Genomic DNA, 10,660 nt, shown 5'->3' with positions numbered 1-10,660 from the left:
CCATATACTTGTGCTCTTTGACATAGATTGTCATCATAATTCATTCCATTGAGACACATAATTTACATGAAACAAATGATAGGTAAATGTCTGAATTAAATGCTCCAAGTGGCCCTTTAATCATTAGAATGTTTGCAAATTTTTACTTGACTAAAACCTTTCATAGAGATCCCATCACTCAGATTCATTTCATCTTGCTGAGCAAAAACACTACTCAACATAATATAGTAACCATTCAAATGGAAGTTGCAATTAAAGAGTCAAACTTTTAATCATCCTAAGCATGCGAATTAAATGTAATTAGAACATCCAATCCCATAAATAAAAATAAAAATGTATCCGTTGCTTAATTTCAATAAAACAAGATTTAGAGCGATTGTTGTGTACTGCGAAATTTGTTTTGATGCCAAATGATCTTTAGTTGTCTTCCAACCCCAAATCTATTTTAAAAATATAGTAAATGTTTAATTCAGTATTAACATAAAAATGTTGCTCAAATCTCTTTACTCTGTGACAATGTTTTACTTTGCTCATTATATTCATAATTATAAACATTAAAATTCAATATTATATTAACAAAACAAGAAAAGTCATATTTATAGTAAATGTAAAACAAGATACTTCATTAAATAATAATAATAATAATCATTAAAAGAACCACAAAACTACATTAAATAATAATTAATTATACTAAATCACAATTAATTATTTTAGAATTAAATTAATTATATTAAATCACACACATTTCAAATTTCAGGAGGCTTTAAATGAACGTCGTCAAACATACTTGACTTTTACAAAAAATTTGTTTTCCCGCTGCATTCTGCGTTTCTTGTTCGCTGCTCTCATTCTCTGTTTCTTGAATCCTTCCTGCAGAGTTGAGTTGAGTTTTCTTGTTCTTGAATTACAGATCGCTGTTTCTTGAATCCTGAATTACGGATCGCTGTTTCTTGAATCCTTCCTGCACACTTCTCCTGTTCCTGAAGGCAGATTTGTGGCAGGTTTAGGGTTTCTTCCACGATGACGCCCGGGAACCAAGATGAGTCCCGGGCGACGAGAAGATGGGTGGTGATGGTTGCCATTGGAGTTGTTATATTTGCTTGCCTTCTTATTCCTGTTGGTATTGTTATTCTTGGGAACAAGGTTCCATATGCGGCTACAGGAGGAGCCATACCGGCTGGTATACATACCGCCTGCTCTAAAACGTTCCACCCTCAGATGTGCGTGTCTACGCTGGTCACATATCCAGGTGTTGATAAGCTGGTGGAACCCAAAGATTTTGTTCAAGCCACCATTGAAGCCACCATAGGTCAGGTTTTGCAATCGTACTCTCTAAAGGTTGTAGCCCCTGTTCCTGTTTGGGGAGACGGCGACGGAGGTGTGGCCCAGCAGGATTGCGTGGAGCTGCTCCACGATACACTATATCATCTGAATGCCACGCTGCTCCACATGTCCAATTTGTCTGGTAAGAGACCGTCATTGCTCTTCATTGCCGATGTCAAAACTTGGCTCAGTGCCGCTCTGACAAACCAGGATACATGCGTCAAGGTTTCCAAGACTTGATTGGAGGCGGCAATGCGACTCTTCAATCCACCAATGACATACTAAAATAATCCAGAAAGTTCTCTCAATTGATCAGCAATTCCCTCTCCCTCTTCCAAACCCTTTTCAGCAACGCCGGCTTGGAAAATAAAGGTTTACCTGGTGAACAGACGAATAAGTCTGCAGCAGTTCCCCAAAACCCTCAACGGATGTTGCCAAAGAAGAATAACGCTGGTTTCAAGAAAGATGAGGGGAATAATGCTGGTCTGGAGCAGGAATTCAAGAAAGATGAGGGGCATAACGCTGGTTTGGATCAGGAATTCTATCACCATTATGGGTTGTTGGATCGATATGACATGAAGGAATTCCCTATGTGGTTATCTGAAACTCATCGTTTACTCCTACAGCTTTCCCTTGCACACTTAAAACCTGATGCTGTCGTAGCGCAGGATGGCAGTGGCAATTATGTAACAATAACCGACGCTGTCAAGGAGGCACCCAAGCATTTAAGAAGTAGAAAATGTTGGGGATTTATCTGGTAAAATCCCAAAAACAAATAAAAACTGAACACACACAAAGACAATGCTCTGTTTCTCTCCACAGGATCCTTTGCACAGCGAAGCTTTAAATTTTTTTTCTTGAGAACAGAGTATTACACACCCAGAAAATGATTTCTATTCATTAAAATATGATGCCAGATACATATTCATCCTATTTTACTGAGAGGGCTTCACCAAAAATAAATACATTTCAACCAACAAAAGTGACTCTGTCTCTTCCTGAGAATTTAAACTGTTGGTGTGTAAAAACCCATTTACATTTACTGCTGTAAAACCCCTTTTACATTTACTACTGTAAAATAAATTTTTGCATGTGCAGTAAATCTTACATTACATTCACAAAAAAAATTTACTCACACCATACAATTTTTCATGCTTCCTCCTCGTTTTCTCTATTGGCATTGTTGTGCATTCATATCTTTTCTTGCCACAGGAAATCAACACATAAGAATTTATCTGCTGCTCCCTTGTTCTTTCGCTGCCGCGAGCTTCTGGTTCATCCCATGTGCAAATGTATTACCACACAGAGTGCACTTTTCATTTGGCTCGTTATATGAAAAACTTAAAACAAAACATTATGTACTGCCGTGGGTTTTACGACATGTTCACAATATATATGGTCAACGCTTTAAAAAACAAAACCACATATAATATGTATGCCTTACAAAAGATATAACACGTAAAATGCATATGCCCATACCTCCAGTGTAATTAAAATTTAATGTTCTACCAAAAACTTACGAACCACAATAACTATGCATTGAATGATTTTATGGTGGTCAACGAAACTTGAATTTTACTCCACGCATAATTTTTAATGCAGGCTCGTATGCTACTTTGGTTGATGGACGGCGGAGAACGATCAAGCAGATCGGACGGCGGTGGTGGATTTCGGGAGGCATTTTTATGCTCAACTTTAGGCTCCGAAATGTCAGTTCTGCTGACGTATACAGAGGACCACGTGGCTGAGGATAATTGGATCGGGCTCGATTATACAGAAAATGCTTACTGACCAAAGGCGGTTCGATATGCTCTGGTGGTTTTGCTGAAGCGGTTTTGGCAAATTAAATGTTGCACGTTTATTTCCTTAATGCTGCTGCATGGGTCCACTGATGTGCGGTTGAAATTACATTTTCAACACTCCCCTTTAATTTCAACTGCTGGGCATTCAGTCATACCCAGACACTTCCTCAAAAATTCAAAGCTTTTCTGATCCAATGGCTTTGTCAAAATGTCTGCTACCTGTTCTTGAGTCCTGCAATGTTCTAGGACAATTTCTCCATTGTTCACCAATTCTCTGATGTAGTGAAACCTTGTATCAATGTGTTTCGTTCTCTTATGAAACACTGAATTCTTTGACAATGCAATAACTGAGCTATTGTCACAAAAAATAATTGTCGCTTTTGCCTGCTCTTGGCCTAAGCTCCTCAACATTCTTCTCATCCAAACTGCTTGACATGTTGCTGCTGTAGCTGCTACATATTCAGCCTCTGCTATATACAATAATACAATGGATTGCTTCTTAGAAGCCCATGAAATGGCTCCAGAACCCATGTGAAAGACATAACCGGAAGTGCTTTTCCGATCATCTACACTTCCAGCCCAATCACTATCAGTGTATCCAACTAAATTTGAACATTCAGAAGTAGTATATAAAATTCCAAACCTTTTGGTACCTTTGACATACCTCAGAATTCTTTTTGCTGCCTGCCAATGTGCCTCCTTTGGCCTCTCCATGAATCTGGAAATTAAACTAACAGCAAACATAATGTCAGGCCTAGTTGCTGTTAAATACATAAGGCTACCAACAATACTCTTGTACAAACTAGGATCAAAATCCTTGCTGCTGTCCTCTCTGCTGAGTTTTAATCCCATTATTGTGGGAGTGATCGCTGCTTTGCATTCTTGCATGTTAAATATGCCCAACACTTGATTTACATATCTAGCTTGTGAGATAAAAATTCCTTTTTCATTTTGATCTACTTCTATGCCTAAGAAGTATCTTAAGAAACCCATGTCAGTCATTTCAAATTCCTCTTTCATGACTGATTTAAAATTCTCAATGAGTTGATCATCATTACTTGTGAAAATAACATCATCAACATATAAGGCAACAATCAAAATTTTACCATCCTTTTCTTTGATGTAGACTGTGGGTTCTCCTTCACACTTGTCGAATTCATTATCCAATAGATAAGAATCTATCCTGCTGTACCATGCTCTTGGCGCTTGCTTCAGCCCATAAAGAGCTTTCTTCAATTTGCACACTTTGTGCTCTTCACCTTTCTTCTCATAGCCTAGAGGTTGTTCAATGTAAACCTCTTCCATTAACACTCCATTTAGGAATGCTGACTTCACGTCCATTTGGTAAACTTTCCACTTGTTTTGAGCTGCTATGGACAGCACTGCTCTCACGGTTTCCATTCTTGCAACCGGTGCGAAAGTCTCCTCATAATCTCTCCCATATTGCTGCTTGTACCCTTTGACAACCAGCCTTGCCTTGTGTCTTTCTATCTTGCCTTCAGCATTGCTCTTGGTCTTGTAGACCCATTTAACTCCAATGACTTCTTTACCTTTTGGTAGCTCTACCAAATCCCATGTTTTGTTTCTCTCTATGGCATTAATCTCCTCATCCATAGCTTCTATCCATTTCTTATCTTTAATTGCATCTTCGAAATGAGTAAGATCATCAACATGACAATACAAGGCAAATAAGGAATTCATTCCTTCATCATAAATGTCACTTAAATTTCTAAACTTCTTACCTCTTTCATTTGGTGTGCAAGTGCTTGAAGATGCACTTGAATTTCCTCCTTGTGATGTGCTTGGAAAAGCACTTTCATTTATCCTCAATGGTGTCCCTTGCTATCCTTGTGTTGGCGCTGCTGTTTGGGGATGCATTTCAGCCACCTCCTCATCATCTTCATCATGAGACAAACAGTTTTTAACATTCACTGTTTTCTCTATGCTTCCATCCCAAGCTTCCTCTTCAATGAACTGAACGTCTCTGCTGACAAAAAACTTCTTGGTAGATGGGATATACAACCTGTAAGCTTTGGATTCCTCACTGTATCCAATGAAAAGACATTTCTCCCCTTTGCTGTCCAACTTTCTCCTTAGCTGATCTGGAATGTGTGCATAAGCCACACATCCAAAAACTCTCATGTGGGTGACTCCTTTCTTTCTCCCACTCCATGCTTCTGCCGGCACTTTGTTCAACACTGCTTTTGTAGGAAACTTGTTCAAAATATAAACTGCACAATTTACAGCTTCAGCCCAATAATCATTTGGCAAATGCTTTGCCTTCAGCATGCTCCTCGCCATATCCATGATGGTCCTATCCTTCCTTTCAGCAACTCCATTTTGCTGTGGGGTGTACCTAGCTGTAAACTGTTTGTGAATTCCATTTTCTCTACAAAATCGTAGGAATTCCTTGGAGATATACTCACCTCCTCTGTCAGTTCTCAAAACTTTTATATGCAGCCCGCTTTGGTTCTCCACAAGTGCTTTGAAATTTCGGAAATTTTCAAACACTTCACTTTTGTTTTTAAGAAAATATACCCAAGTTTTTCTTGTAAAGTCATCAATAAATGTTAGGAAATATTGGCTGCCTGCTAATGATGGATTTTGCATTGGTCCACATAAATCTGAGTGGACAATCTCTAAGGGTGCCTTTGCCCTTATGCTTTTACCCGATGGAAAACTTTCTCTATGTTGTTTCCCCAAAATGCAACCTTCACAGAGGCTGTCTGGTTTCTCTATCAATGGTAATCCTCTTACCATTCCTTTTCTGCTTAACAAGTTTAGACCTCCAAAATTGAGATGTCCAAATCTCAAGTGCCACAACCAATTTTCATCCTTTAGCACACTTTGGAAAGCCTCTTGGGTGACTGCTGTAATTTCTCCTTTGTTTTTCAAATCTGCTTTTATTCTAAGAGGGAACATCTTGTTCCTTGTCATCTTCACTTCAGCAATGCATCGTTTGCTGGGTGCTATATCCATGATGGTGCATACATCATTCACAAAGAAAACATTGTAACCTTTTTGAACAAGCTGTCCAATACTCAAGAGGTTACATCTCATTCCGGGGACATAGTAGACATCTGCTATGGTTTTCCTTTCTCCTTGCTTTGTAAATATTTTTACCTCTCCTTTTCCCATAACAGAAATTTTGCTATCAGTTCCTAGTGTGACTTCTGATTTCATATTTTTATCTAGGGCAGAAAAGAGGGCTATGTTTCCTGTCATATGGTTGCTGCAACCTGAGTCTAAAAACCATATGTCCTCACTGTTTGTTTCAGCCATGTTACAAGCTAACAACACATTATCTTGGCTGATGTTTTCTCTAGTGACATTTGCATTTTGTCTATTACTCATATCATGTTGCTTCTTCCTACATTCACTGGCGTAATGCCCATATTTTTTACAATAATAGCATTGGACATTGGATTTTTCATACCTTTGTCCTTGAGCATGATGTTGTCCTCTTTGTTGGCTGCTGCCTTGGCCTTGGTTCTGATTTGGATTGCTGCCTCTTCCTTGAGCATTTGCTGGACTGTTCCTTCCACCTCTGTTCTGGCTTCTGCCTCTTCCTCTCTTGTTTCCTCTGCCTTGACCTCTTCCTCTTCCAAAAGACATCTGGGTCTTAAAGGCTTGCTCTAGAGATGAGTTTTCATTTCTACTCAACCTCTGCTCATGTGTTATCAGTGATGCATGAAGCTCATCAACTGAAAAGTTTGAGAGATCCTTTGTCTCTTCTATGGTGGTGACAATCACATCAAACTTTGAGGGTAAGACCCTCAATAATTTCTCCACAATCCTCCTTTCTTCAAGGGTTTCTCCATGAGTCCTTATCTGTGTGACCAGACCAATTACATGTGTGAAAAATGAGTCAATGGTGTCTGACTCCTTCATGCTCAGATTTTCAAAATCTCTCCTCAGCAACTGTAGTTTTGCTGTCTTTACTTTCTCCATGCCTTGATAGGCTGTTTTGAGGGTTTGCCATGCTTCATTGGATGTCTTAGCTGCTGCTATCCTTGGAAACACACTCTGGTCCACTGCTTGATACAACAATACAATGGCTTTTGCATCCTTCTTCCTATTGCTCTTCAGCAGATCTCTCTCTGCCTGAGTTAAGTTGTTAAATTGATTTTCATCTGTTGGTTCTTCAAACCCATATTCAACTAATTCCCATAAATCTTGAGAGATAAATAAAGCTCTCATGGTTATTGACCAGTAGTCATAGTTCTTCCCATTAAACTGTGGGAACTGGGTGTTAAACATACCCATGCTAGTGCTCGTGCTAGCCATTCCTTGCATCCTCAACTATGCTTTAATTTCTTGACTGTGTATTTTAAAACACTGACTGCTTCAGCAGTAACAAAAAGAAAACTTTGAGGAATACCTGAATCTTTTGCCTGAGACTTCACTTTGCTGGAGAAGATTTACTGCTGCAACAAAAGACTCCTCCCTTCAGCTTGTTGAACACCTTCAAAGAGCCTAAGCCTGCTCTGATACCACTGTTGGGGATTTTTCTAGTAAAATCCCAAAAACAAGTAAAAACTGAACACACACAGAGACAATGCTCTGTTTCTCTCCACAGGATCCTTTGCACAGGGAAGCTTTAAAAAAAAAAATCTTGAGAACAGAGTATTACACACCCAGAAAATGATTTCTATTCATTAAAATATGATGCCAGATACATATTCATCCTCTTTTACTGAGAGGGATTCACCAAAAATAAATACATTTCAACCAACAAAAGTTACTCTGTCTCCTCCTGAGAATTTACACTGCTGGTGTGTAAAAACCCATTTACATTTACTGCTGTAAAACCCCTTTTACATTTACTACTGTAAAATAAATTTTTACATGTGCAGTAAATCTTACATTACATTCACACAAAAAAATTACTCACACCATACAATTTTTCATGCTTCCTCCTCGTTTTCTCTATTGGCACTACTGTGCATTCATATCTTTTCTTACCACAGGAAATCAACACATAAGAATTTATCTGCTGCTCCCTTGTTCTTTCGCTGTCGCGAGCTTCCGGTTCATCCCATGTGCAAATGTGTTACCACACAAAGCGCATTTTTCATTTGGCTCGTTATATGAAAAACTTAAAACAAAACATTATGTACTGCCGTGGGTTTTACGACATGTTCACAATATATATGGTCAACGCTTTAAAAAACAAAAACACATATAATATGTATGCCTTACAAAAGATATAACACGTAAAATGCATATGCTCATACCTCCAGTGTAATTAAAATTTAATGTTCTACCAAAAACTTACGAACCACAATAACTATGCATTGAATGATTTTACGGCGGTCAACGAAACTTGAATTTTACTCCACGCATAATTTTTAATGCAGGCTCGTATGCTACTTTGGTTGATGGACGGCGGAGAACGATCAAGCAGATCGGACGGCGGTGGAGGATTTCGGGAGGCATTTTTATGCTGAACTTTAGGCTCCGAAATGTCAGTTCTGCTGACGTATACAGAGGACCACGTGGCTGAGGATAATTGGATCGGGCTCGATTATACGGAAACTGCTTACTGACCAAAGGCGGTCTGATATGCTCTGGTGGTTTTGCTGAAGCGGTTTTGGCAAATTAAACGCTGCACGTTTATTTCCTTAATGCTACTGCATGGGTCCACTGATGTGTGGTTGAAATTACATTTTCAACAGAAAATACATAATCTATGTCAAAGCTGGACTGTACCTTGAAACTGTCAAAATTTCTAAACGAAAAACCAACATAATGTTTGTTGGCGATGGCAAGGGAAAGACTGTTGTTGTCTCCAGCAAAAATGTGAAGGAGGGTTCTACTGCTTTCAGTTCCGCTACCTTTGGTACTATTCCAAACCTTTCTGTCTGCATTATTTTTGTTTGTTTGATTGTTCAATCCAATTTCTTGAAATACCCTTTCTCTTTCTCTGTACCTGGTTAATTGAAATACCCTTTCTCTTTCTCTTTCTCTGTACCTGGTTAATTGGATTTTCAACATTGTTTCATGACATGTGTGTATGGAGCTAAGGCTGACCAGTGAATTGGTTAATTGGATTTTCAACATTGTTTCATGACATGTGTGTATGGATCTAAGGCCAATTAACAATGACTGACCAGTGAATGGCTGCATTGCAGTTGTATCCGGTGCAAGATTTGTTGCACGTGACATGACCTTTATGAACAGTGCAGAGCCTGACAAGCATCAAGCTGTAGCTCTACGGGTGGGGGCCGATTTTGCAGCGATTTATCGATGCAGTATTATTGGTTACCAAGACACACTTTATGTTCATTCTCTTAGGCAGTTTTACAGAGAATGTGACGTGTTTGGAACAATAGACTTCATTTTTGGCAATGCGGTCGTGGTTTTATAGGAGTGTAACATTTATGCTCGACAAGGTATGCCCAATCAAATGAATGTAATCACTGCCCAAGGAAGGAATCATCCTTATCAAAATACCGGCATCTCAATACATAATTGTATAGTTACAGCAACAAGTGATCTCCCTCCCTGGATGGCATTCACTTCAACATACCTCGGGAGGCCTTGGAAATTATACTCTCGAATAGTTTACATGCAATCGTTTTTAGGCGACCTCATTCATCCCGCTGGCTGGTTGGAATGGTCGGGAGAATTTGGATTAGAAAGCTTATACTTTGGGGAATACAGGAATTCTGGGCCTGGTGCATTTCTAGATGGGCGCGTAACTTGGCCTGGTTATAGGGTGATTAAAGCCGATGAAGAAGCAAAAGAGTTCAGTGTGCCTATTTTTATCCCTGGTTCTGAAGTGGGATCCCATACATAGAAGGCCTACAAATTTGTTATTTTTTTTTATGGCAATAAGGATATCATATTTCAAATCCTTACTCTACTCTGAAATGCTGAAATGCAATACTGCCAGGAGGGGAGACCAAAAAATCATGTACTTCCTCTCATCTCATGTTAAAATGTAATCTATAACTGTTATATTTATAATCTCTCACATATTATCTGTATGTTGTTTCATTTTTATATTCAAAAATTCAAAGTTTCGAAATTCTTGACATGGTGTTGCAATCTCATTTCTACCTCACAAACACTAGTTTCTCTAAACCTTGTTTGGATGATATTGTATGTAGACATTGTCACATGGTTGGTTTATAGTGTTTATGGCTCTACAAGGATTATTTCGATATACACTCTATTATTTCGTTGTGATGTATATTTTTTTTTGGTGATGTTCTATTCAACCCCAAGGTTATGAATTGATTTAATTCTAAGTTTTGTGATGTAATACACTGGGTTTGTGTTCTTGCATTATATATCACCTTTTCTTCTTCGAATAAAGATATCACTGTTTCTTTCTTGGAAACTAAAATGTGTATATACAGGTTTTTCAACAACTCGAATTAGTGCTCATATAAAATACAAAATTTTGGAATATTCAACAAACACGCTCAAGTTGTCATATGCTAAGAGTTTACAATTAGGTGAACAATGATTTTTAATCCCATAATTACATTAGACTTCGACAAACATTTGCATGCCAAATAAAAGCT

General features: G+C 38.5%; 1 pseudogene; it reads left to right on the top strand.

The window, feature by feature from the left end:
- Window positions 1-1,020: 1,020 nt before the first annotated feature.
- On the top strand, window positions 1,021-9,927 carry LOC149141823 (pectinesterase-like; annotated as a pseudogene).
- The last annotated feature ends 733 nt before the right edge of the window (window positions 9,928-10,660 follow it).

The sequence above is a fragment of the Pinus tabuliformis genome, chromosome X, assembly GCF_031772625.1.
Source record: "Pinus tabuliformis cultivar Carrire ecotype Pingquan chromosome X, CPIR1, whole genome shotgun sequence".
In the NCBI taxonomy this organism is placed as follows: domain Eukaryota; kingdom Viridiplantae; phylum Streptophyta; class Pinopsida; order Pinales; family Pinaceae; genus Pinus; species Pinus tabuliformis.
This window is presented reverse-complemented; position numbering and strand designations above follow the sequence as displayed.